Source organism: Gorilla gorilla, chromosome 6 (genome assembly GCF_029281585.2).
Source record: "Gorilla gorilla gorilla isolate KB3781 chromosome 6, NHGRI_mGorGor1-v2.1_pri, whole genome shotgun sequence".
In the NCBI taxonomy this organism is placed as follows: Eukaryota; Metazoa; Chordata; class Mammalia; order Primates; family Hominidae; genus Gorilla; species Gorilla gorilla.
Window position 1 is genome coordinate 51382624 of NC_073230.2, and position 25657 is coordinate 51408280.

Consider the following 25657-nt stretch of genomic DNA (forward strand, 5'->3'; position numbering starts at 1 on the left):
AACATATTAGTCAGAGTCCAATCAGGAAGCATAAACCACTCAAAAGTTTAAAGTGGTAAAATTTAATATGGAGAATTATTCATTATAACAGGTGAACAGCATAATGAGAGATTGGCTAGCACAAAGTAAAGAGAACTCTAGAGAATACAGGACTAGCCCAGGCCAGGCATGGTGGCTCATGCCTGAAATTCCAGCAATTTGAGAAGCTAATGCAGGAGGATTGCTTAAGGCCAGGAGCTAGAGACCAGTCTGGACAACACAGTGAGACCCTGTCTCTATCCAAAAAAAGAAAAAAGTTAGCTGGGAGTGGTGGTGCACACTTGTAGTCCCAGCTTTACTCGGAATGCTGAAGTTTGAGCCTGGGAGGTCAAGGCTGCAGTGAGGCATGATTATGCCACTACAGTCCAGCCTGGTGACAGAGCAAGACCCTGTCTCAAAGAACAAAACAACAACAACCATTTACAGACAGAAAAGAAATAGAGCTAATAAGCTAAGGAAAGATGTTGAAATGTGACAAGTAAAGTAATATGAGGTCTTTTGTCTATTAAAAATAATCAAACAAAAAATGACTTACTAAATTATAATACCCTGTGCTGGCAAAGGTGCAGTGAAATGGGCACTTTCTTATACTATGAGGGGTGTTTAAATTGTGTATAAGCCTTCCCGGGTAAAGCCTGTCAATTTTTTAAAATAATGGAGACACGGTCTCACCATACTGCCATACTGCCTCCTCCAACTGTTGGCCTCAAGCAATCCTCCTCTCTTAGCCTCCCAAAGTGCTAAGATTATAGCTGGGAGGCACCCAAAACCCTGTCAATTTACATCAAGGGTAATGAGAATGTCCATTCACCATGACTCACAGTAATCTTACTTCTGGGGAGACAATTCAATCTAAACAAAAGGTCATCTGCACACACACAGTAAAAATCTGGGGAGTAACTGAAGACAGAGTTGGTAAGTGAAATAAGAAACAGTTATAAGAAATTAAACTATGGTATCAATAGGCACCTGGTAAAAGGTCAGTTGATGTTAGCTGCTACTTTTTTGTTGTTTTGAGACAGGGTCTCACTCTGTCACCCAGGCTGGAGTGCAGAGGCCTGATCATGACTCACTGCAGTCTCAGCCTCCCTGGGCTCAAGTGATCCTCCCACCTCAGCCTCCCAAGTAGCTGGGACTACAGGAACATGCCACCACACTAGGCTAATTCATTTATTTTTCTGTAGGGATGGTGACTCCCCCTTTGTTTCCAAGGCCTATCGCAAACTCTTGGCCTCAAGCCATCCTCCTGCCTCAGCCTCCCAAAGTGTTGCGATTACCAGTGTGAGCCACCACACCTGGCCAGCTGCTACTTTTATCAATATTATTATTATTCCACTCAATTAAAAATTATTATTTTCAAGGCTATGCAACAGTATGTATCCTACAGCGTAATTGTAAAAACATATACAGTCGTCGTCCCTCAGTATACAGAATTAGTTCCAGCCCCCCATCTCTGCATATACCAAAATCCATGCTTACTCACGTTTCACTATCACCCCTCTGGAATCCACGTATACGAAAATTCCAAATATTAGTTGGGCATAGTGGCAAGCACCTGTAGTCTCAGCCACGTGGGAGGTTGAGATGGGAGGATCGCTTCAGCCTGGAAGGTTGAGGCTGCAGTCAGCTGTGATAGCACTACTACACTCCAGCCTTGGACAAGAGAGGGAGACCCTGTCTCAGAAAAAAAAAAACAAAACAGGTTAGAAATTGTAATGAGGTCTGTTGGGCAAAATTCCATATAAGCAAAGTATAAATTAATAAAGCAAATCGTGATAAATTAGTACGATTGACTTTCTGGAGTTTCTGACAATAAAAGTAAGGAAAATGCAGAACACAAAGACAGAGAGTAAAAAGAGAAATTAGGAAAGCATTCTACATGTTTAATAGGAAGACACTGGCCATGTTCATGCAGCGGCAGTATGTCGTGACATGACATACCTTGGAGAGAAGTTAACAGATGAGGAAGTTGATAAAAATCATCAGAGAAGCAAAATACTGGTAGCGACACTCAAGTAAACCATGAAATTTCCATAACTTATGTCAGCAAAGTGGGAATATTGTACAGTGTGTGTTGAAGTTCCTATACAACATTGTTTATCTGCCTTTTGTGTTTGTAAGGAATGTATATACTAAAAGTTCGTCTGCTGTCAAAAGAATATGTGTGAATAAGTCATTTTAACTTATTCTTCTGTTTTTCTTTTATCTTCCTGCCATCATCCCACAGCCTTACTTTAGAAATTTTTTTTTTAGAAAATTGAACAAGTGCTCCTTGTGGTGGCACATACCTCGAGGATGGGAGGCAGGGGTGGAAGGGTCACTTGAGGCCATGAGTTTGACACCAGCCTGGCCAACAAAGTGAGACCCCATGTCTACAAAACAATTTAAAAATTAGCCAAGTATCGTCATGTATACCTACAGTCCCAGCTACCTGAACTTACTGAGAAAGTTCAGGGCCTGGAGAGAAGGCTGGGAGGCAGGAGCTGGGTCTAAAGAGGCCATTCTAACGATGGAGCTGTGCCTGTGGAGGCTGCTGTGAGGCAGTAGGATCATCTGCGGAGACTGCCGTGACATAGGGTATGGGCCTAAATAGGCCATTGTGAGTCATGAGCTTGGTCTGTAGAGGCTGACTGGAGAAAGTTCTGGGCCTGGAGAGGCTGCCGGGAGGTAGGGGCTGTGCCAAAAGATTTAAGCACATTTACATTTATTAGGCACTTTATTTCCATTATTACACTGTAATATATTATAATTATAGAACTCACCATAATGTAGAATCAGTGGGCATGTTAAGCTTGTTTTCCTGCAACTGGATGGTCCCACCTGAGCGTGATGGGAGAAAGTGACAGATCAATAGGTATTAGATTCTCATAAGGACAGTGCAACCTAGATCCCTCACATGCACGGTTCACAACAGGGTGCGTTATCCTATGAGAATCTAATGCTGCTGCTCATCTGAGAAGGTGGAGCTCAGGCGGGAATGTGAGCAAAGGGGAGTGGCTGTAAATACAGACGAAGCTTCCCTCACTCCCTCACTCGACACCACGCACCTCCTGCTGTGTGGCTCCCTATGGCTCCATGGCTCAGGGGTTGGGGACCCCTGCTCAAGTGCATCCAAAGCGACCCTTCCCAAACCAGTCTTCATAGTGGTCAAGGGCAGCAACCACTTAGCTCCCAAGGCATGTGCCTCAGCTGGCATTTTGTCACAATCAACAGTAAATGGTAGCTTGAGTCACTGTGAGGTCACCTACTGGAAATCACCAGCATCCCATTTCCCACTGGCAAAGAGCTCAGCACTGCCCCCTGGGAAACCAAACCTATGCCCAAATCCCATCTGTGTGGGTTTATCTCCTGGGACCCTTCCTAACATATTAGTCAGAGTCCAATCAGGAAGCATAAACCACTCAAAAGTTTAAAGTGGTAAAATTTAATATGGAGAATTATTCATTATAACAGGTGAACAGCATAATGAGAGATTGGCTAGCACAAAGTAAAGAGAACTCTAGAGAATATGGGACTAGCCCAGGCCAGGCATGGTGGCTCATGCCTGAAATTCTAGCAATTTGAGAAGCTAATGCAGGAGGATTGCTTAAGGCCAGGAGCTAGAGACCGGTCTGGACAACACAGTGAGACCCTGTCTCTATCCAAAAGAAGAAAAAAGTTAGCTGGGAGTGGTGGTGCACACTTGTAGTCCCAGCTACTCGGAATGCTGAAGTTTGAGCCTGGGAGGTCAAGGCTGCAGTGAGGCATGATTATGCCACTACAGTCCAGCCTGGTGACAGAGCAAGACCCTGTCTCAAAGAACAAAACAACAATAACCGTTTACAGACAGAAAAGAAATAGAGCTAATAAGCTGAGGAAAGATGTTGAAATGTGACAAGTAAAGTAACATGAGGTCTTTTGTCTATTAAAAATAATCAAACAAAAAATGACTTACTAAATTATAATACCCTGTGCTGGCAAAGGTGCAGTGAAATGGGCACTTTCTTATATACTATGAGGGGTGTTTAAATTGTGTATAAGCCTTCCCAGGTAAAGCCTGTCAATTTTTTAAAAATAATGGAGACACGGTCTCACCATACTGCCATACTGCCTCCTCCAACTGTTGGCCTCAAGCAATCCTCCTCTCTTAGCCTCCCAAAGTACTAAGATTATAGCTGGGAGGCACCCAAAACCCTGTCAATTTACATCAAGGGTAATGAGAATGTCCATTCACCATGACTCACAGTAATCTTACTTCTGGGGAGACAATTCAATCTAAACAAAAGGTCATCTGCACACACACAGTAAAAATCTGGGGAGTAACTGAAGACAGAGTTGGTAAGTGAAATAAGAAACAGTTATAAGAAATTAAACTATGGTATCAATAGGCACCTGGTAAAAGGTCAGTTGATGTTAGCTGCTACTTTTTTGTTGTTTTGAGACAGGGTCTCACTCTGTCACCCAGGCTGGAGTGCAGAGGCCTGATCATGACTCACTGCAGTCTCAGCCTCCCTGGGCTCAAGTGATCCTCCCACCTCAGCCTCCCAAGTAGCTGGGACTACAGGAACATGCCACCACACTAGGCTAATTCATTTATTTTTCTGTAGGGATGGTGACTCCCCCTTTGTTTCCAAGGCCTATCGCAAACTCTTGGCCTCAAGCCATCCTCCTGCCTCAGCCTCCCAAAGTGTTGCGATTACCAGTGTGAGCCACCACACCTGGCCAGCTGCTACTTTTATCAATATTATTATTATTCCACTCAATTAAAAATTATTATTTTCAAGGCTATGCAACAGTATGTATCCTACAGCGTAATTGTAAAAACATATACAGTCGTCGTCCCTCAGTATACAGAATTAGTTCCAGCCCCCCATCTCTGCATATACCAAAATCCATGCTTACTCACGTTTCGCTGTCACCCCTCTGGAATCCACGTATACAAAAATTCCAAATATTAGTTGGGCATAGTGGCAAGCACCTGTAGTCTCAGCCACGTGGGAGGTTGAGATGGGAGGATCGCTTCAGCCTGGAAGGTTGAGGCTGCAGTCAGCTGCGATAGCACTACTACACTCCAGCCTTGGACAAGAGAGGGAGACCCTGTCTCAGAAAAAAAAAACAAAATACAACAGGTTAGAAACTGTAATGAGGTCTGTTGGGCAAAATTCCATATAAGCAAAGTATAAATTAATAAAGCAAATCGTGATAAATTAGTACGATTGACTTTCTGGAGTTTCTGACAATAAAAGTAAGGAAAATGCAGAACACAAAGACAGAGAGTAAAAAGAGAAATTAGGAAAGCATTCTACATGTTTAATAGGAAGACACTGGCCATGTTCATGCAGCGGCAGTATGTCGTGACATGACATACCTTGGAGAGAAGTTAACAGATGAGGAAGTTGATAAAAATCATCAGAGAAGCAAAATACTGGTAGCGACACTCAAGTAAACCATGAAATTTCCATAACTTATGTCAGCAAAGTGGGAATATTGTACAGTGTGTGTTGAAGTTCCTATACAACATTGTTTATCTGCCTTTTGTTTGTAAGGAATGTATATACTAAAAGTTCATCTTGCTGTCAAAAGAATATGTGTGAATAAGTCATTTTAACTTATTCTTCTGTTTTTCTTTTATCTTCCTGCCATCATCCCACAGCCTTACTTTAGAAATTTTTTCTTTAGAAAATTGAACAAGTGCTCCTTGTGGTGGCACATACCTCGAGGATGGGAGGCTGGGGTGGAAGGGTCACTTGAGGCCATGAGTTTGACACCAGCCTGGCCAACAAAGTGAGACCCCATGTCTACAAAACAATTTAAAAATTAGCCAAGTATCGTCATGTATACCTACAGTCCCAGCTACTCAGGAGGCTCAGGTAGGAGGATCCTTAGCCCAGGAGTTCAAGGCTGCAGTGAGCAGTGATAGCACTACTGTACTCAAGCCTGGGTGACAGGGTGAGACCCCATCTCCTAAAATAAAAAACAAAGAAAAAAATAGTTCAAGTAGCAAGTTGTATGTGGCTTACTCTGAATATTTCTAAACTAGAAATTCTCAATCTTTTGGGGTCTAACATCCCTTTACATTTTTTAACTTTATTGAAGATCTCTAAGACTATTTCTTTCTGTAAATAATTATATTAAAACTAGAAAATAAGACAAAATTTTTAAATATTACTCATCACATATTAATAAAGCCATTACATGTTAATATAATAAAGATTTTAAAAATATTTAATATTCTTTATATATTAATAATAAAACCATTACATGTTGATATAATACTTTTTTTTTCTTTGATACAAAGTCTTGTTCTTTTGCCCAGGCTGGAGTGAAGTGGCGCAATCTCAGCTCATTGCAACCTCCGCCCCGCAGAAGTTCAAGCGATTTTCCTACCTCAGCCTCCCAAGTAGCTGGGATTAAAGGCGCCCACTACCATGTCTGGCTAATTATTGTATTTTCTTAGTAGAGAAGGAGTTTTCTTAGTAGAGAAGGCTGGTCTTGAACTCTTGACCTCAGGTGATCCACCCGCCTGGGTCTCCCTAAGTGCTGGGATTACAGGTGTGAGCCACTGCGCCCACCCCAATTAATATATGTTTTAAAACACTGATTAGTCAGGCAACAACACCGAGCAGGGGTCTCCTCATTCCCAGCGACGCAAACCCCACTGCACCGCTGAGCGATTGCAAGGGCTGCAGAGCCAAAAGGCTCTGACTTGAGATTTCATTATTTTACTTGTATGTTTATTTGTATTGTGAGACAGGTCCTGCTCTGTCACCCAGACTGGAGTGCAGCTGTGCACTTAGAGCTCACTGCAACCTCAACCTCCTGGGCTCAAGCCATCTTCCTGCCTCAGCCCCCCAGTAGCTGGTAGTACAGCTGAGTGCCACCATGCCTGGTTATTTTTTTAATTTTTTTGTAGAGTGAGGGGTCTTGCTATGTTGCCCAAGCTGGCCTCAAACTCCTGACCTCAAGAGATCTGCCCACTTCAGCCTCCTGAGTAGCTGAAACTACAAGTACACATCACCATGCCTAGCTACATTTATTTAATTTTGAAAAATATTTTTGTAAAGAGCAGATCTTGCTGTGTTGTCCAGGCTGGTCTTGAACACCTGCCCTTAAAAGATACTCCCACCTCTGCTTACCAAACAGCTGGGACTACAGGCATGAGCCACTGCAATGAGCCTGAAGAGATTTCTTTAATCTAGCATCCCATACTTGGTAGGATTGGGAAAGGCAGTAGTGTTTTTTAAAATTACTTAATAATTTTGGTAACAATCAAACTCAACCTTGACCCCTGCCTTCTCTCACACCCTATATCCAGTCTCTCAGGAAATCCTGTTGACTGTCTTCGACAGGTACTAAAGATCCCCACCCAGTAACTCCCTGGCCTCCTCCCCTACTTCTCCCCTCTGACCATCTCTCAACACCACCATGGCCCTGGTCAGGACCACCATCATCTCCCGCCTGGATGTTGCCAAAGCTTGGCCCCCATGCTTCTACCCACATCTTCCCACAGTCTTTCTCAACTCAGCAGCCAGAGAATGCTTTTAAATCGGGAGACAGATCATGTCGCCTCTCTGCTCAGAACCTTCCCGCAGTTCCCATCTGAGTCAGAGTAAAAGCCAAAGTCCCAGCAATAACCTCCTAGGGCTTATGTGATCTGTACTGATCCCCACCCAGCAACTCCCTGGCCCCCTCCCCTAATTCTCTCCCTCTCTCCGTCTGCTCCATTGGCCTCCTTCCAGAGCCTCAGACACACCTCAGACATTTTATTCTATTGTTTCTGCCTATGATCCTCTTCCCTCAGCACCTTGGCCAGCTCCTTCCCCTCCAACTCTTTACTCAATTTTCACTTAGGAGGCCACCCCTGACCATTCTATTTAACATTGCCATCTGTTCCCATGCCCACCATGCTCATTTCTTCTTTCTCTACTTTCTTCTTTCTTTTTTTCAAGATCTCACTGTCACGAAGGCTGGAGTGCAGTGGCGCAATCACAGCTCACTGCAACCTCAAATTTCCAGGCTCAAGTGATCCTCCCACCACAGCCTCCCAAGTAGCTGGGACTCCAGGTTCATGCCATCATGGCTGGCTAAATTTTTTGTATTTTATTTTATTTTATTTTGAGACAGTTTCACTCTTCTTGCCCAGGCTGTAGTGTAGTGGTGCGATCCCGGCTCACTGCAACCTCCACCTCCCAGATTCAAGTGATTCTCCTGCCTCAGCCTTCCAAGTAGCTGGGATTACAGGTGCGTGCCACCACACCCAGCTAATTTTTGTATTTTTAGTAGAGCCGGGGTTTTGCAATGTTGGCCAGGCTGGTCTCAAACTCCTGACCTCAGGTAATCTGCCCGCTTCGGCCTCCCAAAGTGCTGGAATTACAGGCGTGAGTCACCATGCCTGGCCAATTTTTTCATTTTTTGTAGAGACAAGGTCTTACTATATTGCCCAGACTGGTCTTGAACTCCTGGCCTCAAGTGATCCTCCTGCCTAAATTCCTAAATTGCCGGGATTACCGGCATGAGCCATCATGCCTGGCTTCATGTTCATTTCTTCTTGCTGCTGCAACATAGTTTGCAGTTTCCTACATTTAGTGACTTAAAACACCACAAATCTACCATCTTACAGTTCTAGGGGCCAGAAACCCAAACTAGGTCTATTAAGGCTAAAGTCAAGGTGTCAGCATGGCTGCATTCCTTCTGGAGACTCTAAAGTGTTCCCTTGGCTTTTCCAGCTTCTAGAAGCCACCCCCATTCCTTGGATCATGGCCCCTGACTCCATCTTCAAAGCCAGAAGTGAAGCATCTTCAAATCTCCCTCTCTTACCTCTGCTTTCATCACCACATCTCCTGCTCCAATTCTGAATCTCCTACCCTCTTTTTTTTTATATAAAGACCCTTGTGATTGCTGGGCATGGTGGCTCCCACCCAGAATCCCAACACTTTGGGAGGTCAAGGCAGGAGGAACACTTGAGGCCCAAAGTTTGAAACTAGCATGAACAACATAGTGAGACCCCCACCTCTAGAAAAAAATAAAAATAAATATTAGCCCAACACGGTGGTATATGCCTGTAGTCCCAGCTACTTGAGAGGCTGAGGTGAGACAATCGATTTAGCCCAGGAGTTTGAAATCAGCCTGGACGACATAACTAAATCTCATCTCTACAAGGACGAGGTGGGAGGATCACTTGAGCCCAGGAATTTGTGGCCAGCCTGGGCAACAAAAGAAGACCCCATCTGGCCAACATGGCCAACCTGGCCACCATGGTGAAACTCCGACTCTACAAAAATGAGCTGGGCATGGGTGACATGCATGTGTAGTCCTAACTACTTGGGAGGTTGAGATGGGAGGATTTCTTGATCTCAGAAGGCCAAAGCTATAGTGAGCTATGATCACATCACTGCACTCCAGTCTGGATGACACAGGGAGATTCTGTCTCAAAAAAAGAAAAGAAATATATATTTAATCTCTGTCCCTGATTCCTGGCACAGAGCTTCTAAAGCTTACAAAGACCTCAGTGATAGATGTGAGAGGAACATCTTTTGTTTTAATATTTGGTCTTGGTCCCAGGTTTCTAACACAAGAGCCTCTAAGAACTTTGGGATCTCCAGCATGGTAAGAATGCATTTGGGGATGTTGTTGAGATGACTGGGTGACTGCAAGCTCCTAAATTTCTTCAAGAGGAGGGCTGATTACCATGCAACCACATGGTATGAGGCTTGGAACTTTCAGCCTCATGCACTGAACTCCAGGAGGAAGAGGGGCTGGAGACTGAGTTAATCACCAACAGCCAAAGATTTTATCAATCATGCTTGCATAATAAAGCCTCCATAAACACCCTGAATGGGGTTTGCAGAGCTTTCAGGGTTGCTGGACACAGGAGATGCTGGGAGGGTCGCATGTTCAACAGAGGGCATGGGAGCTCTGTGCCCCTCCAAACTTAACTTGCCCTGGGTATCTTTCTCTTTTTTGAGACAGGATCAGGCTCTTTTGTCCAAGCTAGAGTGCAGTGGCACAATCTCAGCTTACTGTAACCTAAGCCTCCCCAGTCCCCAGCTCAAGGCATCCTCTCATCTCAGCTTCCCTAGTAGTTGGAACTCTAGGTGCACAACACCACACTGGTTATTATTATTATTTTTTAATTTTTTATAGAGACAGGTTTTCACCATGTTGGCCAGGCTGGTCTCAAACTCCTGAGTTTAAGCGATCCTCCCACCTTGGCCTCCCAAAGTGCTGAGATTACAGGCATGAGCCACTGCATCCAGCATGCACGTCTCTTTCATTGACTGTTTCTGAGATGTGTCCTTCACAATGAACCAGTAATAGGAAATGAACTGGCCAGATGTGGTGGCTCACATCTGTAATCCCAGCACTTTCAGAGGCTGAGGTGGGAGGATAACTTGAGACCAGGAATTTGTGGCCAGCCTGGCCAACACAACAAGACCCCATCTGTACAAAAAAAAAAAAAAAAAAAGAAACTAGCCAGATGTGGTGGTGCAGGCATGTAGCTTCAGCTACTAGGGAGGCTGAGGTGGGAGAACCACTGGAGCCCAGAAAATCAAGGCTGCAATGAGCTATGACTGCACCATTGCACACCAGCCTGGGCAACCAAATAAGACCCTCTCTCTCAGAAAAAAAGAAAATAAACTGTTTTTCTGAGTTCTGTAAACTGTTCTAGCAAATTATTAAACCCAAGAAGACAGTTATGGGAACCCCCGATTTGTAACAGGTTGGTCAAAAGTACAGGTGACAACTTAGGACTTGCCATTGGCATCTGAAGTGAGGATGGTCTCGTAGGACTGAGCCCCTAACTTGTGGGGTCTGTGCTAACTCCAGCTAGTGTCAGAATAAAATCATGGGATACCCAGTTAATATCCAGAGCACTGGAGAATATGGTGTAGAAACTCCATACATACATTCAGTCGGAAGAGTGTGAGTAGAGACAAACATGGGCTTTTCTGTCACTTGTCTACCTGCTTAACTGCATAGGAGAGGCAATACGTGGTGCTCATGAGCAAAGCAAACATTAAAGTCAGACCAGACCCAACATTTGACTCAGTCTTAATATCCAGGTGAGCTTGGGCAAATCATTCATTATTCCTAAGGCTTCATCACTCCATTCATAAAATGGGGATAACTGTGGCACCTACCTGTGATTCTGTGAGAATTAATGAAATATTATGCTTGGGGTTATTGTGATCATTATACCTATTCCAAACTATTTGACAAGGACAGTGATGGATGATGACATCAAAAAATCAGAAACTGCAATGAGGTCTCTTGGGCAAAATTCCATACAAGCAACTTACTGTCTCTACAAAGCATTCCTGCCACACTTAATTCACCGTTCCGTGAACAAAATATGCCATCTTCATTATTCAGGTCTGTACAGTGCTTGTTTCCCTTCCCGGGCAGTTTGCTCCATCCCATCCCAGCCCATTCCCCATCCCTCCACCTCCCCCTTCCCTCCCCACTCTCATACAACTCTTCCTCATCTTTCAGGACTTGGCTTCAATGTTACCTTAACTGGAAGCTTCTCTCACTCTCCAGAAGAGCTTCCCATTGCACTTGATGCATGCACTATTATTTGATCATTTTTAACTTACAGTCCAAATCTTTTTGTACCTGAATAACATGTTGCCCAGTCAGTCTCTCTTCCTGGATTCAGAAGTCTTTCATGGTAGATCCAGCTGGAAGTGACAAAAAGGCATCTTTTGACATAAAGGGATGACACAGACAGACATAAGTTCTTAAACGTCTTAAATGTTATGTGAAAAACAGAATTCAAAGACTTGTGGGGAACACTTAGGAGGGAAAGTTACTGGGAATGTCATAAAGGGTTCATTTGCATTTTATTTTATGTTTTGAGACAGTCTCATTCTGTCACCTAGGCTGGAGTGCAGTGGCGCAATCAGGCTCACTGCAGCCTTGACCACCTGGGCTCAAGTAATCTCACTTAATTTTTATTTGGTTTAAGAAAGCCTTGGTTGAGGGTGGTGGCTTATGCCTGTAATCTCAGCACTTTGGGAGGCTGAGAGAGGTATATTACTTGAGGCCAGGAGTTTGAGATCAGCCTGGGCAATATATTAAGACCCTGCCTCTACCAAAAAACAGAGTGAATATGTGGAAGGCAATTTTTCCACAGACTGGGAGTGAGGGAATAATTTCAGGATGATTCAAGTGCATTACATATATTGAGCACTTTATTTCTATTATTACTACATAGTAATATATAATGAAATGATTCTACAACTCACTATAACATAGACTCAGTGGGATCTCTGAGCTTGTTTTCCTGCAACTAGACTGTCCATCTGGGGTGATGGGAAACAGTAACAGAATATCAGGCATTAGATTCTCATAAGGAGTACACAACCTAGATCCCTCGCATGCACACTTCACAACAGAGTTTGTGCTCCTATGAGAATCTAATGCTGCTGCTGATCTGACAGGACATGGAGCTCAGTTGGTCAGGCAAGCGATGGGAGGGGCTAGAAATACAGATGAAGTTTCCCTTCACTTGCCTGCTGCTCACCTCCAGCTCTGTGGCCCTGTGGTTGGAGACTGCTGCTCAAGTGCATTCGAAAGGATCCATCCCATGCCATTCTTCAGAATCATCTTTACTGCTGCAGTGGTCAACTTGTAGTACCCCTAAGCTCGCAGGACATATGCTTCAACTGGCATTTCACAATGAACAGTATGTGGTAGCTTGAGTCATTGTGAGGTCACTTCCTGGAAATCACCAGCCTCCCATATCCCATTAGCAAGGAGCTCAGCACTGCTCCTTGGATAACCAAACCTATTCCCAAATCCCATCTGTGTGGGTCTATCTCCTGGTACCCTTCCTACCATCAATTCTGTATTTGTAGGAGTCCAATCAGGAGACACAAACCACTCAAAAGTTTAAACTAGAATGAGCAAGGTGGCTCACACCTGTAATCCCAGCACTTTGGGAGGCCAAGGCGGGTGAATTGCTTTGAGCTCAGGAGTTTGAGACCAGTCTGGGAAACATGGCAAAACCCCATCTCTACAAAAAACACAAAAATTAGCTCGGTGTGGCGGCACTTACCTGTAATCCCAGCTACTCGGCAGGCTAACTCAGGAGAATTGCTTGAGCCTGGCAGGTAAAGGCTGCAGTGAGCAGAGGTTGTGCCACTGTACTGCAGCCTGAGTGACAGCGTGAGACCTGGTATCAAAAAGAAAAAATATATATATATGTAAATTTAATATAGAAAGTATTAATTTTGGCCAGGCACCATGGCTCATGCCTGTAATCCCAGCACTTTGGGAGGCCAAGGCAGGCGGATCACCTGAGGTCAGGAGTTCAAGACCAGCCTGACCAACATGGAGAAACCCTATCTCTACTAAAAATACAAAATTAGCTAGGCATGGTGGCACATGCTACTCCCAGCTACTCGGGAGGCTGAGGCAGGAGAATCACTTGAACTCGGCAGGTGGAGGTTGCGGTGAGCCAAGATAGTGCCATTGCACTCTAGCCTGGGCAACCCAGCCTGGGCAACAAGAGTGAAACTCCATCTCAAAAAAAAAGTATTAATTTTAGCAGAGGATCAGCATAATGAGGGACACACTAGCACAAAGTAAAGACAACTCTAGAGAATACAGAACTAGCAGAGGGCAGGCACTGTGGCTCATGCCTGTAATCCCAGCAATTTGGGAAGCCTAGGCAGGAGGATCACTTGAGGCCAGGAGTTGGAGACCTGTCAGCGCAACATAGTGAGACTATATGTCTACCAAAGAAAAGAAAAATATTAGCCAGGTGTGGTGGTGGTGCATACCTGTAATTCCAGCTACTTGGGAGTCTGGGGTGGGAGGATCCCTTGAGGCTGGGAAGTCTACACTACAGTGAGCCAAGATCATACCACTGCACTCCAGCCTGGGCGACAGAGTGAGACCCTGTCTTAAAAAGAAAAAGAAAAGAAAGTGTTAATCCCCCTAAGGGAATCTCTTCTTCTCCTGCCCTCTCTGGAACCTCACTTGTCAGTTCTTCCTCCCACTTTCCTGTATCTTTAACCTATCTCCCACTTTTAGCGCCTTCCCACCATCATTTAAATTACTCAAACTTCTTCTGTTTTAAAAACCTCTCCCTCAACTCAGTGAGAGGTCTCCTGCACACCCACTGAGCCATCTGCTCCCCCTGGTGCCTTCTCTACAGAAGCCTGAGCCATGTCTCTAATCCATGAATCTCATCATGTTACTCCCCCATTTACATCACTTCTCCTTGCCTCAGGGATTAAGTCCAAACTCCTTAACAGCCCCCGCTCTGCCCTGCCTTGCAAGACAGCCTCACTGCTTGCCCCTCTCCATTTCATCTGCTATGGAGTCCAACTCAGCCTCATCTGCCCCCTGAATGCACACTCTTTCTCCTCTGGGAGTCTCTGAAGTGGGTGATATCCTCTGCTTATAATATGCTTCCCCTTAAACCTCTACTCTCTTCCTGGCTAGCTTCGGCTCCTCTGTCACTTATCCGCTTTGGCATCATCTCCTCATGGAAGACTTCCTTGACTCCCCAGATTCTCAGGAGCATGGCAGGTGAGGTGCTCCTCCCATGAATGGATGGAGATTAGGGAGTGTGTGTTATTCATGCTTAATTCACCAGTGCTTAGCTCAGTACCTGGCACAAGTTACTGTGGTGGCCAAAGTAATAACCCCCCACCCTGCCAACTAATTGCTCATGTTCTATGTTACACAGCACAATTACATAGGAAGGGGGAATTAAGAGTGCAGATAAAATTAATGTTGCTCATCAGCTGACCTTAAAACAAGATTATCCTGGAGTATCTAGGAGAGCCCATGTAATTACAAGCATTCTTTAAAAGTGGAAGAGGGAGGCAGAAGGTTAAGAACCAGAGACAGTGGGCACAATGGCTCATGCCTGTAATACCAATACTTTGGGAGGCCAAGGCAGGAAAATCCCTTGAGTGCAGGAGTTCAAGGTCAGCCATGGCAACATAGTGCAGCCCCATCTCTACAAAAAAATAAAAACAAAATTCACTGAGTGTCATGGTGCTTACCAGCTACTGGGAAGACTGACGTGGTAGGATTGCTTGAGCCTGGGAGTTTGAGGCTACAATGAGCCATGATTGGACCACTGAACTCCATCCTGAGTGACAGGGCAAGGTCCTGTTTCTAAAGAAAAAAAGGACATTGGAATCAAGGTCCCCTCCATCCTAAGGTGGCTACAAGGCATCTCTCTCTGCAAATGAGTAAACATCATCCTCCAACTCCTCACAGAGTGAAGCAGCAGGAAAACTCCCTTACCTCATTTCTGTGCTGCTTGGGAGGCCTGGACACCCAATAACCAGCACCTTGCTGATGAAGCAAGTAGGAAATAGCTCAAGTTGAGCTAAGGAGAATTTGGATCCTTCTTTTGGTTCTCAATAGGCAGGGTAGGGGCCAGGCATGGTGCCTCATACCTGTAATCCTTGCACTGTGGGTGGCCAAGGTGAGAGGACTGCTTGAGGCCAGGAGCTCAAGACCAGCCTGGGCAACATAGAAAGACCTGGGTGGCATACACCTGTGGTCCCTACTACTTGGTAGGATGAGGTGGGAGGATTCATCACTTGATCCCAGGAGTTTCAGGCTGCAGTGAGCCATGATCACACCACTGCACTTCAGCCTAGGTGACAGAGCCAGACCATGTCTCAAAAAGTAAAAAAAAAAAAAAAGAGAGAGAGAGAGGGAGAGAGACTATAGGCAGGTACCCCCACATTTGGCTAATTTTTAAATATTCTGTAGAGACCAGGTCTTGCTAGGTTGCCCAGGCTGGTCTAAAACTCCTGGCATCAGGCTGGGCATGGTGGCTCATGCTTGTTATCCCAGCACTTTGGGAGGCTGAGGCAGGCAAATCACCTGAAGTCAGGAGTTCGAGACCAGCGTGGCCAACATGGTGAAACTCTGACTCTACTAAAAATATAAAAATAAGCCGGGCAGTAGTGGCATGTACCTGTAGTCTCAGCTACTCAGGAGGCTGAGGCAGAGGTTGCAGTGGGCCAAGATCGCACCACTGCACTCCACCCTGGGCAACAGAGTGAGACTCTGTCTTAAAAAAAAACCAAAAACCAAAAACTGAAAAACAAAAAAAAAACTCCTGGCATCAAGACATCTTCCTGTCTTAGCTTCCCAATGCCCTGGGATTATATTGTTTCCTATAATTGAAGAAACTCGTTCTTATACTGCTTTAAGGTATAAAGAAAAAAAAAACCATAATGACAAGTGTTGGTGAAGGCCGGGCATGGTGGCTCAGCCTGTAAGTCCAGAACTTTGGGAGGCTGAGGTGGGCAGATCACTTGAGGCCAGGAGTATGAGACCAGCCTGGGCAACATGGTAAAATCCCATCTATAAAAATTAGCCAAGCATGGTGGCATACACCTGTAATTTTCAGCTACTCAGGAGGCTGAGATGAGAGAATCACTTTTGCCTGGGAATTCAAGGCTGCAATGAACTGTGATGGCATCATTGCACTGCAGCCTGAGAGACAGAGCAAGCCCCTATCTAGAAAAAAAAAAAATGTCAGTGAAGATGTGGAGGAGTTGGAACCCACATACATTACTGGTGGGAACATGAAATCGTGTAACCACTTCGTTTGGGTAGTTCTGTTCTTGTCATTTTAATTGGATTTTTTTTTTTTTAATCAAGACAGGGTTTCACTATCTTGCCCAGGCTGGTCTTGAATTCATGGGCTCAATTCCTCCCAACTGAACCTCCTGAGTAGCTGGGATTATAGGTGTGAGCCATTGCACCCAACTGGTGTAGCCACTTTAGAAAACAGTGTGGCAGTTTCTCAAAAGGCTAAATGTACAGTCATCATACAATGCAACAATTTCACTCCTAGGCATATATCCTAGAGAAATAAAAATATATGTCCACACAAAAACTTGTACAACAGTCTTCATAGCAGCATTACTCATAATGGCCAATACATGGAAACAACCCAAATGTCCACCAACTGATGAACAGATAAACAAAACGCAGTGTGTCTCTACCATGGAATATTGCCATAGAAGGAATGAAATATTGATAGACACTGTGACATAAAGGAACTTTGAAAACACTGTGCTAAGAGCGAAAAAAAGCCACAAAAGATCACATATTGTACAATTCTATTTGTCCAGATTAGGCAAATCAATAGTGACAAAAAATAAATCAATGGCTGCCTAAGGCTGGGGGCCAAGGCATGTTGGGGGAGTAGGAGGTAGTGGCTAAGGGGTATGGATATGGATTTCTCTACAGGGTAATGAAAGGTTCTGAAAGTGACTGTGGTGATCGATGCACAGCTCTGTGAATAATCTAAAACCTACTGAATTGCAGATTTCAATAAATAAAGTGAATGGTATGTGAATCATATTTTAATAAAGCTATTATTTAAAATAATAATAATAGGGGGCTGGGCACAGGTGGTCATGTCTGCCTGTAATCCCAGCACTTTGGGAGGCTGAGGCAGGAGGATCACTTGAAGTCAGGAGTTTTGAGCCCAGTCTGAGCAACCTGGCAAGATCCTGTCTCTATGATAAAAAATGAAAAAATTAGCTGGACATGGTGGCACATGACTGTAGTCCCAGCTACTTGGGAGACTGAAGTGGGAGAACTGCTTGAGCCCAGGATTTTCAGGCTACAGTGAACCAAGATCATGTCACTGTACTGGAGCCTGAGCAACAGAGCAAGACCCTGTCTCTGAAAAGGAAAGAAAACAAATGCAAGTTTTTATCACTTTGTGAGTATAGCCAAGTTGGAGGAGAAATAGACAATAAAAAAAGAGCACTGAATAATGAGGGTGAGTGGCTGATTAGGCTCAGTTGCTAGCTAAGTGGCTTCTAAAAAATTCATTAGTAAAGTTATAGCTCTGGGGACAGTCATGTAGTCAAAGAATGAATGCTAAATTCCTTACAAAGGTCCGTGGTCTTTCTTTACACGCCTTCTAGTGAAAAATTCCTAAGTGCCTAAATAGCAAGTCTGCAACGATAGCAGCTGTTTATTAAAGACTACAAAAAAGAAATGGAGGCCCGGAGTGGTGGCTCATGTCTGTAATCCCTGCACTTTGGGAGGCTGAGGCAGGCAGATCACTTGAGTTCAGGAGTTTGAGATGAGCCTGGCCAACATGGTGAAACCCCATCTCTACTAAAAATACAAAAATCATCAGGGTGGCGGGCACCTGTAATCCCAGCTACTTGGGAGGCTGAGGCAGGAGAATTGCTTGAACCCAGAAGGCAAGGGTTGCAGTGAGCCAAAATTGCACCACTGCACTCCAGCCTGGGCGACAAGAGCAAGACTCTATCTTAAAAAAAAAAAAAAAAAAAGGCATCTTCTTAAAGAATGACATAGTGTTTCATGATAAAGAAGCTCTAATTTTGCATTTGTTCAAGTATTGATTAGATTTAGCCAATATGACACCAATCTTGGATAAAGTGCAAACAACACGATTTCATTTTCTCATTAAAAACTGATTAGGTAGTCTAATATCAATTCTGACCTTATTAAAAACTGATCAGATTCAAAAAATTATGGAATGATGGAGCCAATAAGATGTTACAACCTGTTCCAAGGGGAATTCCAAAACCCACACATATTTGAGACCATCAAATATGATGAAATATATTTGATTACTATTTTGAAAAATAAACTGATTATATAGCCAATAATAATTGGCAGGGGTTTCCTCATCCACAGCCACACAAACCAGATCACACAGCTATGTGGTTGCAAGGCCTACATAGCCTAGAAGGGACTGGTCTGACTTGAGATTTCATTTCATTTGTATTTGTATTTTGAGACAGGGTCCCACTCTGTCACCCAGGATGGAGTGCAGTGGTATAATCATAGCTCACTGCAGCCTTGACCAACTGGGCTCAAGAGATGCTCCTGCCTCAGCCGCCCCAATACCTGGGAATACAGGCAAGTACCACCATGTCAGGCTTTTTTTTTTTTTTTTCAATTTTTGTAGAGAGAGAAATCTTGATATGTTGCCCAAGCTGGCCTCAAACTCCTAGAATCAAGAGATCTGCCCATCTCAGCCTCCTGAGTAAGTGGGGGCACAGGTACACACCATCATGCCTGGCTATATTTATTTTATTATATTTATTTATTTTATTTTTGTAGAGCGGTCTTGCTATGTTGCCCAGGCTGCTCTCAAACTCATGGCCTTAAAATATACTCCCATCTCTGCCTCTCAAACTGTTGGAACTATAGGTGTGAGCCACTGCACCTGGCCTGACTTGACATTTCTTTTATCTAGCATCCTTTACTTGGTAGGATTGGGAAAGGCAGTAGTGTTTTTTAAAATTACTTAATAATTCAATTAGAATCAAACTCAACCTTGACCACTGCCTTCTCTCACAGCTCACATCCAGTCTGTAAGGAAATCCTACTGACTGACTTCAACATGTATCCAGGCTCTGACCATCTCTCACCACCACCGTGCACCCGGTCAGGATCACTATCCTCTCCCAACGGGATGTTGCCACAGCTTGGCCCCCATGCTTCTACCCAAATCTTCCCATAGTCTTTCTCAACTTGGCAGCCAGGGTGTGTTTTTAAATCAGGAGACAGATCATATTGCCTCTCTGCTCAGAAGCCCTCAGTGGTTCCCATTTTAGTCAGAGTAAAATCCAAAGCCCCAGCAACAATGTCCCAGGGCTTATACGATCTGTACCGATCCCAGCCCAGCAACTCCCTGGCCTCCTTGCCGACTTCGCTCCCTCTATCTCTTTGCTCCACTGGCCTTCCAGAGCCTCAGACACACCAGGGAATTTCCTCCTAATGCCTTTATTCTGTTGACTCAGCCCACAATGCTTTTCCCTCAGCACCTTGGCCAGCTCCATCACCTGCTTCAAACTTTTGCTCAATATTCACTTATGAGGCCAACCCTGACCACTCTACTTAACATTGCCATCTGTCCCCATTCCCACCATGCTCATTTCTTTCTTTTTGAAACAAGGTCTTGCTCTATTGCCCAGGCTGGAGTACAGTGGTGCAATCATAGCTCACAGCAACTTCAACCTCCCAGGCTTAAACAATTCTCCCACCACAGCTTCCCTAGGAATTGAGACTACAGCTGCATGCCACAACACCTGGCTAATTTTTTTTTTTTTTTTTTTTTTTTTTGAGACGGAGTCTCGGTCGCCCAGGCTGAAGTGCAACAGCACAATCTCAGCTCACTGCAATGTCTGCCTTTCAGGTTCAAGTGATTCTCTGCCTCAGCTTCCCAAGTAGCTGGGATTACACCCACCACCACACCTGGCTAATTTTTGTATTTTTAGTAGAGATGGGGTTTCACCATCTTGGGCATGCTGGTCTTGAACTTCTGACCTCGTGATCCACCCGCCTCCACCTCCCAAAGTGCTGGGATTACAAATGTGAGCCACTGCACCTGGCCTTTTTAAAAAAATTCTTTTAGACATGAGGTCTCATTATGTTGCCCAGGCTGGTCTTAAGCTCCTGGGCTCAAGCAATCCTCCTACCTCAGCCTCCTAAAGTCCTGGGATTACAGGCATGAGCAACTGTAACATGAAGCCCTGGCTTCATGTTCATTTTTTACTTGCTGCTACAACAAACTACCCTACATTTAGCGGCTTGAAACACCATAAATCTACCACCTTACAGTTCTATGGGCCAGAAGCCCAACTAGGTCTATTAAGGCTAAAGTCAAGGTGTCAGAGGGGCTGCATTCCTTCTGGAGACTCTAGAGAGAATGAGCTCCTTTGCCTTTTCCAGCTTCTAGAAGCCACCTCCATTCCTTGACTCACCTTGAAGATGGCCCCTGACTGTATATTCAAGGCCAGAAGTGCAGCTTCTTCAAATCTCCCTCTCTGACCTCTTCTTCCTTCACCACATCTCCTTCTCTAATTCTGACTCTCTTACCTCCTTGTTTCTCTTATAAAGATACTTGTGATTGGTGGGCATGGGGGCTCCCATCTGTAATCCCAACACTTTGGGAGGCCAAAGAGGAAGGATTGCTTGAGGCCAAGAGTTAGAGATCAGCCTGGGGAACATAGGAAGACCCTGCCTTTACAAAATTAAAATTAAAATCAGCTGGACATGGTGATGCAAGCCTGTAGTTCCAGCTACTGGAGAGGCTAAGGTGGGAGGATCACTTTAGCCTAGGAGGCCAAGGCTGCAGTGAGCTATGATCACATCACGGCACTCCAGCCTTGGTGGCAGAGAGAGACTCTGTCTCAAATATAAGAAAAGAAATATACATTTGGTCTCTGCCCCTGGTTCCTGGCATAGAGCTTCTAAAGCTCTTATAAAGTCCTTAGTGACAAAGGTAATATGAGCACTTTCTGTTTTAATATTTAGTCTTAGTCCCAGGTTCCTGACACAAGGGCCTCTAAGGTCTTTCAGATCTGTAGCATGGTAAGAATGCAAGTGGGATGCTGTTGAGCTGACAGGGTGGCTGCAAGCTCCTAGACTGCTTCAGGAGGAGGGCTGGCTGCTAGAGGAACCAACCACATTTTTTTTAAATGGAGTTTGGCTCTTTTAGCCCAAGCTGGAGTGCAACGGCACAATCTCAGCTCACTGCAACCTCCGCCTCCCACGTTCAAGCAATTCTCCTGCCTCCGCCTCCTAAGTAGCTGGAATTATAGGGATGCACCACAATGCCCAGCTAATTTTTGTTATTTTTAGTAGAGACGGGGTTTCACCATGTTGGTCAGGCTGGTCTCAAACTCCTGACCTCAAGTGATCCATATGCCTCGGCCTCCCAAAGTGCTAGGATTACAGGCATGAGCCACTGCGCCCAGCCCCAACCACATTTTTTGAGGCTTGGAACTTTCAGCCTCAACTGCTGAACTCCAGAAGGCAAAAGGGACTGGAGATTGACTTAACTACCAATGGCCAATCAATCAGGCCTCCATAAAAACCCAAATAACAGGGTTTGGAGAACCTTGTGTTGCTGAACACAAGGAGGTTCTGGGAGGGTAGCATGCCCAACAGAGGGCATGGAAGCTCTGTGCCCCTCCCCACTTACCTTGTCCTGTGCATCTCTTTCATTGGCTGTTCCTGAGATGGAGCCTTTACATTGAGCAAGTAATAGAAAATAAGCTGGCCAGATATGGTGGCTCATGCCTGTAATCCCAGCACTTTGGGAGGCAGAGGTGGGCGGAATCACTTGAGCCTAGGAATTTGAGACCAGCCTGGGCAACATAAGACCCCATCTACACAAAAATTAAAAGAAATTAGCCAGATGTGGTGGTGGGAACCCTGTAATTCCAGCTACTTGAGAGGCTGAAGCAGGAGAATCACTTGAGCCCTGGAGGCTGAGGCTTCAATGAGCTATGACTGCACCACTGCACACCAGCCTGGACAACAGAGTGAGGCCCTGTCTCTTAAAAGAAAAGAAAAAATCCTGTTTTTCTAAGTTCTGTGAGTTGTTCTAGTAAATAATTAAACTCAAGAAGAGGGTCATGGGAAACCCTGATTTCTAACTGGTTGGTCAAAATACAAGTGACAACCTAGGACTTGCAATTGGCATCTGAAGTGAGGGTGGTCTTGTGGGACTGAGCCCCTAATCTGTGGGGTCTGCACTAACTCCAGGTAGTGTCAGAATGGAATTGTGGGATACGCAGTTCATATCCAAACAGTTGGAGAATTGGTGTAGAAACTCCACACACATATTTGGTCAGTAGTGTGTGAGTAGAGAGAAACATGAGTTCTTCTCTCACCTGTCTACCTGCTTAACTGCATAGGAGAGGCAATGCATGGTGCTCATGAACAAGGCAAGCATTAAAGTCAGACCAGACCTAACATGTGACTCAGTCTTAATACCCAGGTGAGGTTGGGCAAATCACTCATTAACCCCAAGTCTTCATCATTTTGCGCGTATAATGGGGATAACTGTGGCACCCACCTGTTTTTGTGAGATCAATGAAATATTATGCTTGATGTTATTGTGATCATCATATTATTTGACAAGGGCAGTGATGCATGATAACATCAACAAATTAGAAACTGTAATGAGGTCTCTTGGGCAAAATTCCATACAAGCAAATGACCATCTCTCCAAAGCATTCCTGCCACACTTAATTCACCATTCCCTGAACAAAATGTGCCATCTTCATTGTTCGGGTCTGTACAGTGCTGGTGTCCCTGCCTGGGTAGCTCACTCCATCCCATCCCAGACCATTGCCCATCCCTCCACCTCCCCTTTCCCTCCCCACTCTCATACAACTCTTCCTCATCTTTCAGGACCTGGTTTCAATGTCACTTTAACTGGAAGCTTCTCTCACTCTCCAGAAGAGCTTCCATTGCATTTGATGCATGCAGTATTATTTGATCATTTTTGAGTTATAGTCCAAGTCTTTTTGTACCTGAATAACATGTTGCCCAGTCAATCTCTCTTCCTGGATTCAGAAATCTTTCATGGTAGATCCAGCCGGAAGTGACAAAAAGACATTCTTTAAAAGAAAAAAAAAAAGAGGGATGACACAGACAGATATCAGTACTTGAAAGTTTTAAATGGTATGTGAAAAACAAACAAAATTCAAGGGCTTCTAGGAGAAACGTAGGAGGGAAGGCGTTACTGGGAAATATGATGGAAGGTTAATTTTTATTTTATTTTATTTTTAGAGAAAGGGTCTTGCTCTATCACCTAGGCTGGACTGCAGTTGTGCAATCACAGTTAACTGCAGCCTCAACCTCCAGGGCTTGAGAAATATTCCCATCTAATGTTTATTTTATTTAAGAAACACAGTCTTGCTCTTACCAGAGCTAAAGTGCAGTAGTATGATCATAGCTTACTGCAGCCTCAACCTTCTAGGCTCAAGTGATCCTTCAGTCTTAGCCTCCCCAGTAGCTGGGACAACAGGTGTGTACTGCAATGTGTATCTCATTTTATTTAATTTTTAGTAGAGACAAAGTGTCGCTATGTTGACCAGGCTGATGGTGATCTCCTACACTTAGGCAGTTCTCCCACCTCAGCTTTCCAAAGTGCTGGGATTACAGGTGCAAGTGCCACACCTGGCTGAGGGGGTTAATTTTTAATTATAAAGAGCTCAAAGCAAATATTAGAAGGAGCCTAAATGCCTACAGCAGATGACTGGTAAATTGTGATACATCCATATAACAAAATATTATGTAACCATGAAAAGGATTAAGATAGATCAACAGGTATTGGCACAAATGTCCACAAAATATGAAAATGTGAAGTGATGTTCAATCACCATGTACGTATCTGGAAGGATATGGCCCGTTTTCTCAATAGCAGTTGTTTCCTGAGATAAGATTATGGGTCTCAAGAGTGAAGGACATTCTTCACTTCTTTAAAGGTATTTACTATTTTTATAATTTAATAAAAGATTAAACAGATCATTGAATTAGTAAAAGACAAAGTAACTCTATAAATAAATGGAAAAGACACGGACAGCTCAGGCATGGTGGCTCACGCTTATAATACCAGTACTTTGGGATGGGGCGTTGGGGGGATCGCTTGAGGCCAGGAGTTCCAGACCAGCCTAAGAAACAAAGCAAGACCTCGTCTCTACTAAAAATTAAAAAAATATTGGCCAGGCATAGTGGCACGTGCCTATAGTCCCAACTACTGAGGTGGAAGGATCACCTGAGCCCAGGAGGTCAAGGCTGCAGTGAGTTGAGACTGTGCCACTACACTCAAGCCTGGGAGAGAGAGCGAGACTTCATCTCAAAAAAAAAAAAAAAAAAAGGACAATAAAGAAATAAAGCTAATAAGCTAACATAAGGAAAGATAAAACATGTGACAAATAGGCCGGGCGCATGGCTCATGCCTGTAATCCAGCACTTACTTTGGGAGGCTGAGGTGGGTAGATCACGAGGTGAGGAGTTCGAGACCAGCCTGATCAACATGGTGAAACCCTGTCTGTACTAAAAATACAAAAATTAGCATGCTGTTATAAAGACACATGCACATGTATGTTTACTGTGGCACTATTCACAATAGCAAAGACTTGGAACCAACCCAAATGTCCAACAATGATAGACTGGATTAAGAAAATGTGGCATATATACACCATGGAATACTATGCAGCCATAAAAAATGATGAGTTCATGTCCTTTGTAGCGACATGGATGAAGCTGGAAACCATCATTCTCAACAAACTATTGCAAGGACAAAAAACCAAACACCGCATGTTCTCACTCATAGGTGGGAATTGAACAATGAGAACACATGGACACAGGAAGGACAACATCACACACTGGGGACTGTTGTGAAGTGGGGGAAGGGGGAGGGATAGCATTAGGAGATATACCTAATGCTAAATGACAAGTTAATGGGTGCAGCACACCAACATGGCACACGTATACATATGTAACAAACCTGCATGTTGTGCACATGTACCCTAAAACTTAAAGTATAATAATAATAATAATAATAATAATAATAATAATAATAATAATTAGCTGGGCGTGGTGGTGTGCGCCTGTAATCCCAGCTACTCAGGAGGCTGAGGCAGGAGAATCACTTGAACCTGGGAGGCAGAGGTTGCAGTAAGCCAAAATCACACCACTGCACTCCAGCCTGGGTGACAGAGCGAGACTATGTCACAAAAAGAAAAAAAAAAAGTGACAAAGTAATATGAGGTCTTTTATTTATCACACAGAAAATAACTTGTTAAATTATAATACCTGTGCCAGCGAAGGTGCAGCGAAATGGCCATTTTCT

At 44.3% G+C, this 25657-nt stretch overlaps 1 protein-coding gene across 1 annotated transcript in view; it reads right to left on the minus strand.

Annotated features, from left to right (window-relative positions):
* The window catches only part of LOC129523855 (putative uncharacterized protein FLJ44672), a 69863-nt gene that overhangs the window by 8886 nt on the left and 35320 nt on the right, over nucleotides 1–25657 (minus strand). The window contains exons 3-14 of the mRNA XM_063708518.1: nucleotides 24780–24858; nucleotides 23331–23417; nucleotides 15042–15156; nucleotides 13806–13927; nucleotides 13079–13195; nucleotides 12545–12686; nucleotides 11635–11699; nucleotides 5860–5982; nucleotides 4925–5115; nucleotides 2802–2859; nucleotides 2481–2713; nucleotides 1523–1713 (exon numbers count right to left, since the gene is read on the minus strand). The gene's annotated coding sequence lies outside the window, so the exon portion shown is untranslated. The remainder of the gene's footprint in view (nucleotides 1–1522; nucleotides 1714–2480; nucleotides 2714–2801; nucleotides 2860–4924; nucleotides 5116–5859; nucleotides 5983–11634; nucleotides 11700–12544; nucleotides 12687–13078; nucleotides 13196–13805; nucleotides 13928–15041; nucleotides 15157–23330; nucleotides 23418–24779; nucleotides 24859–25657) is intronic.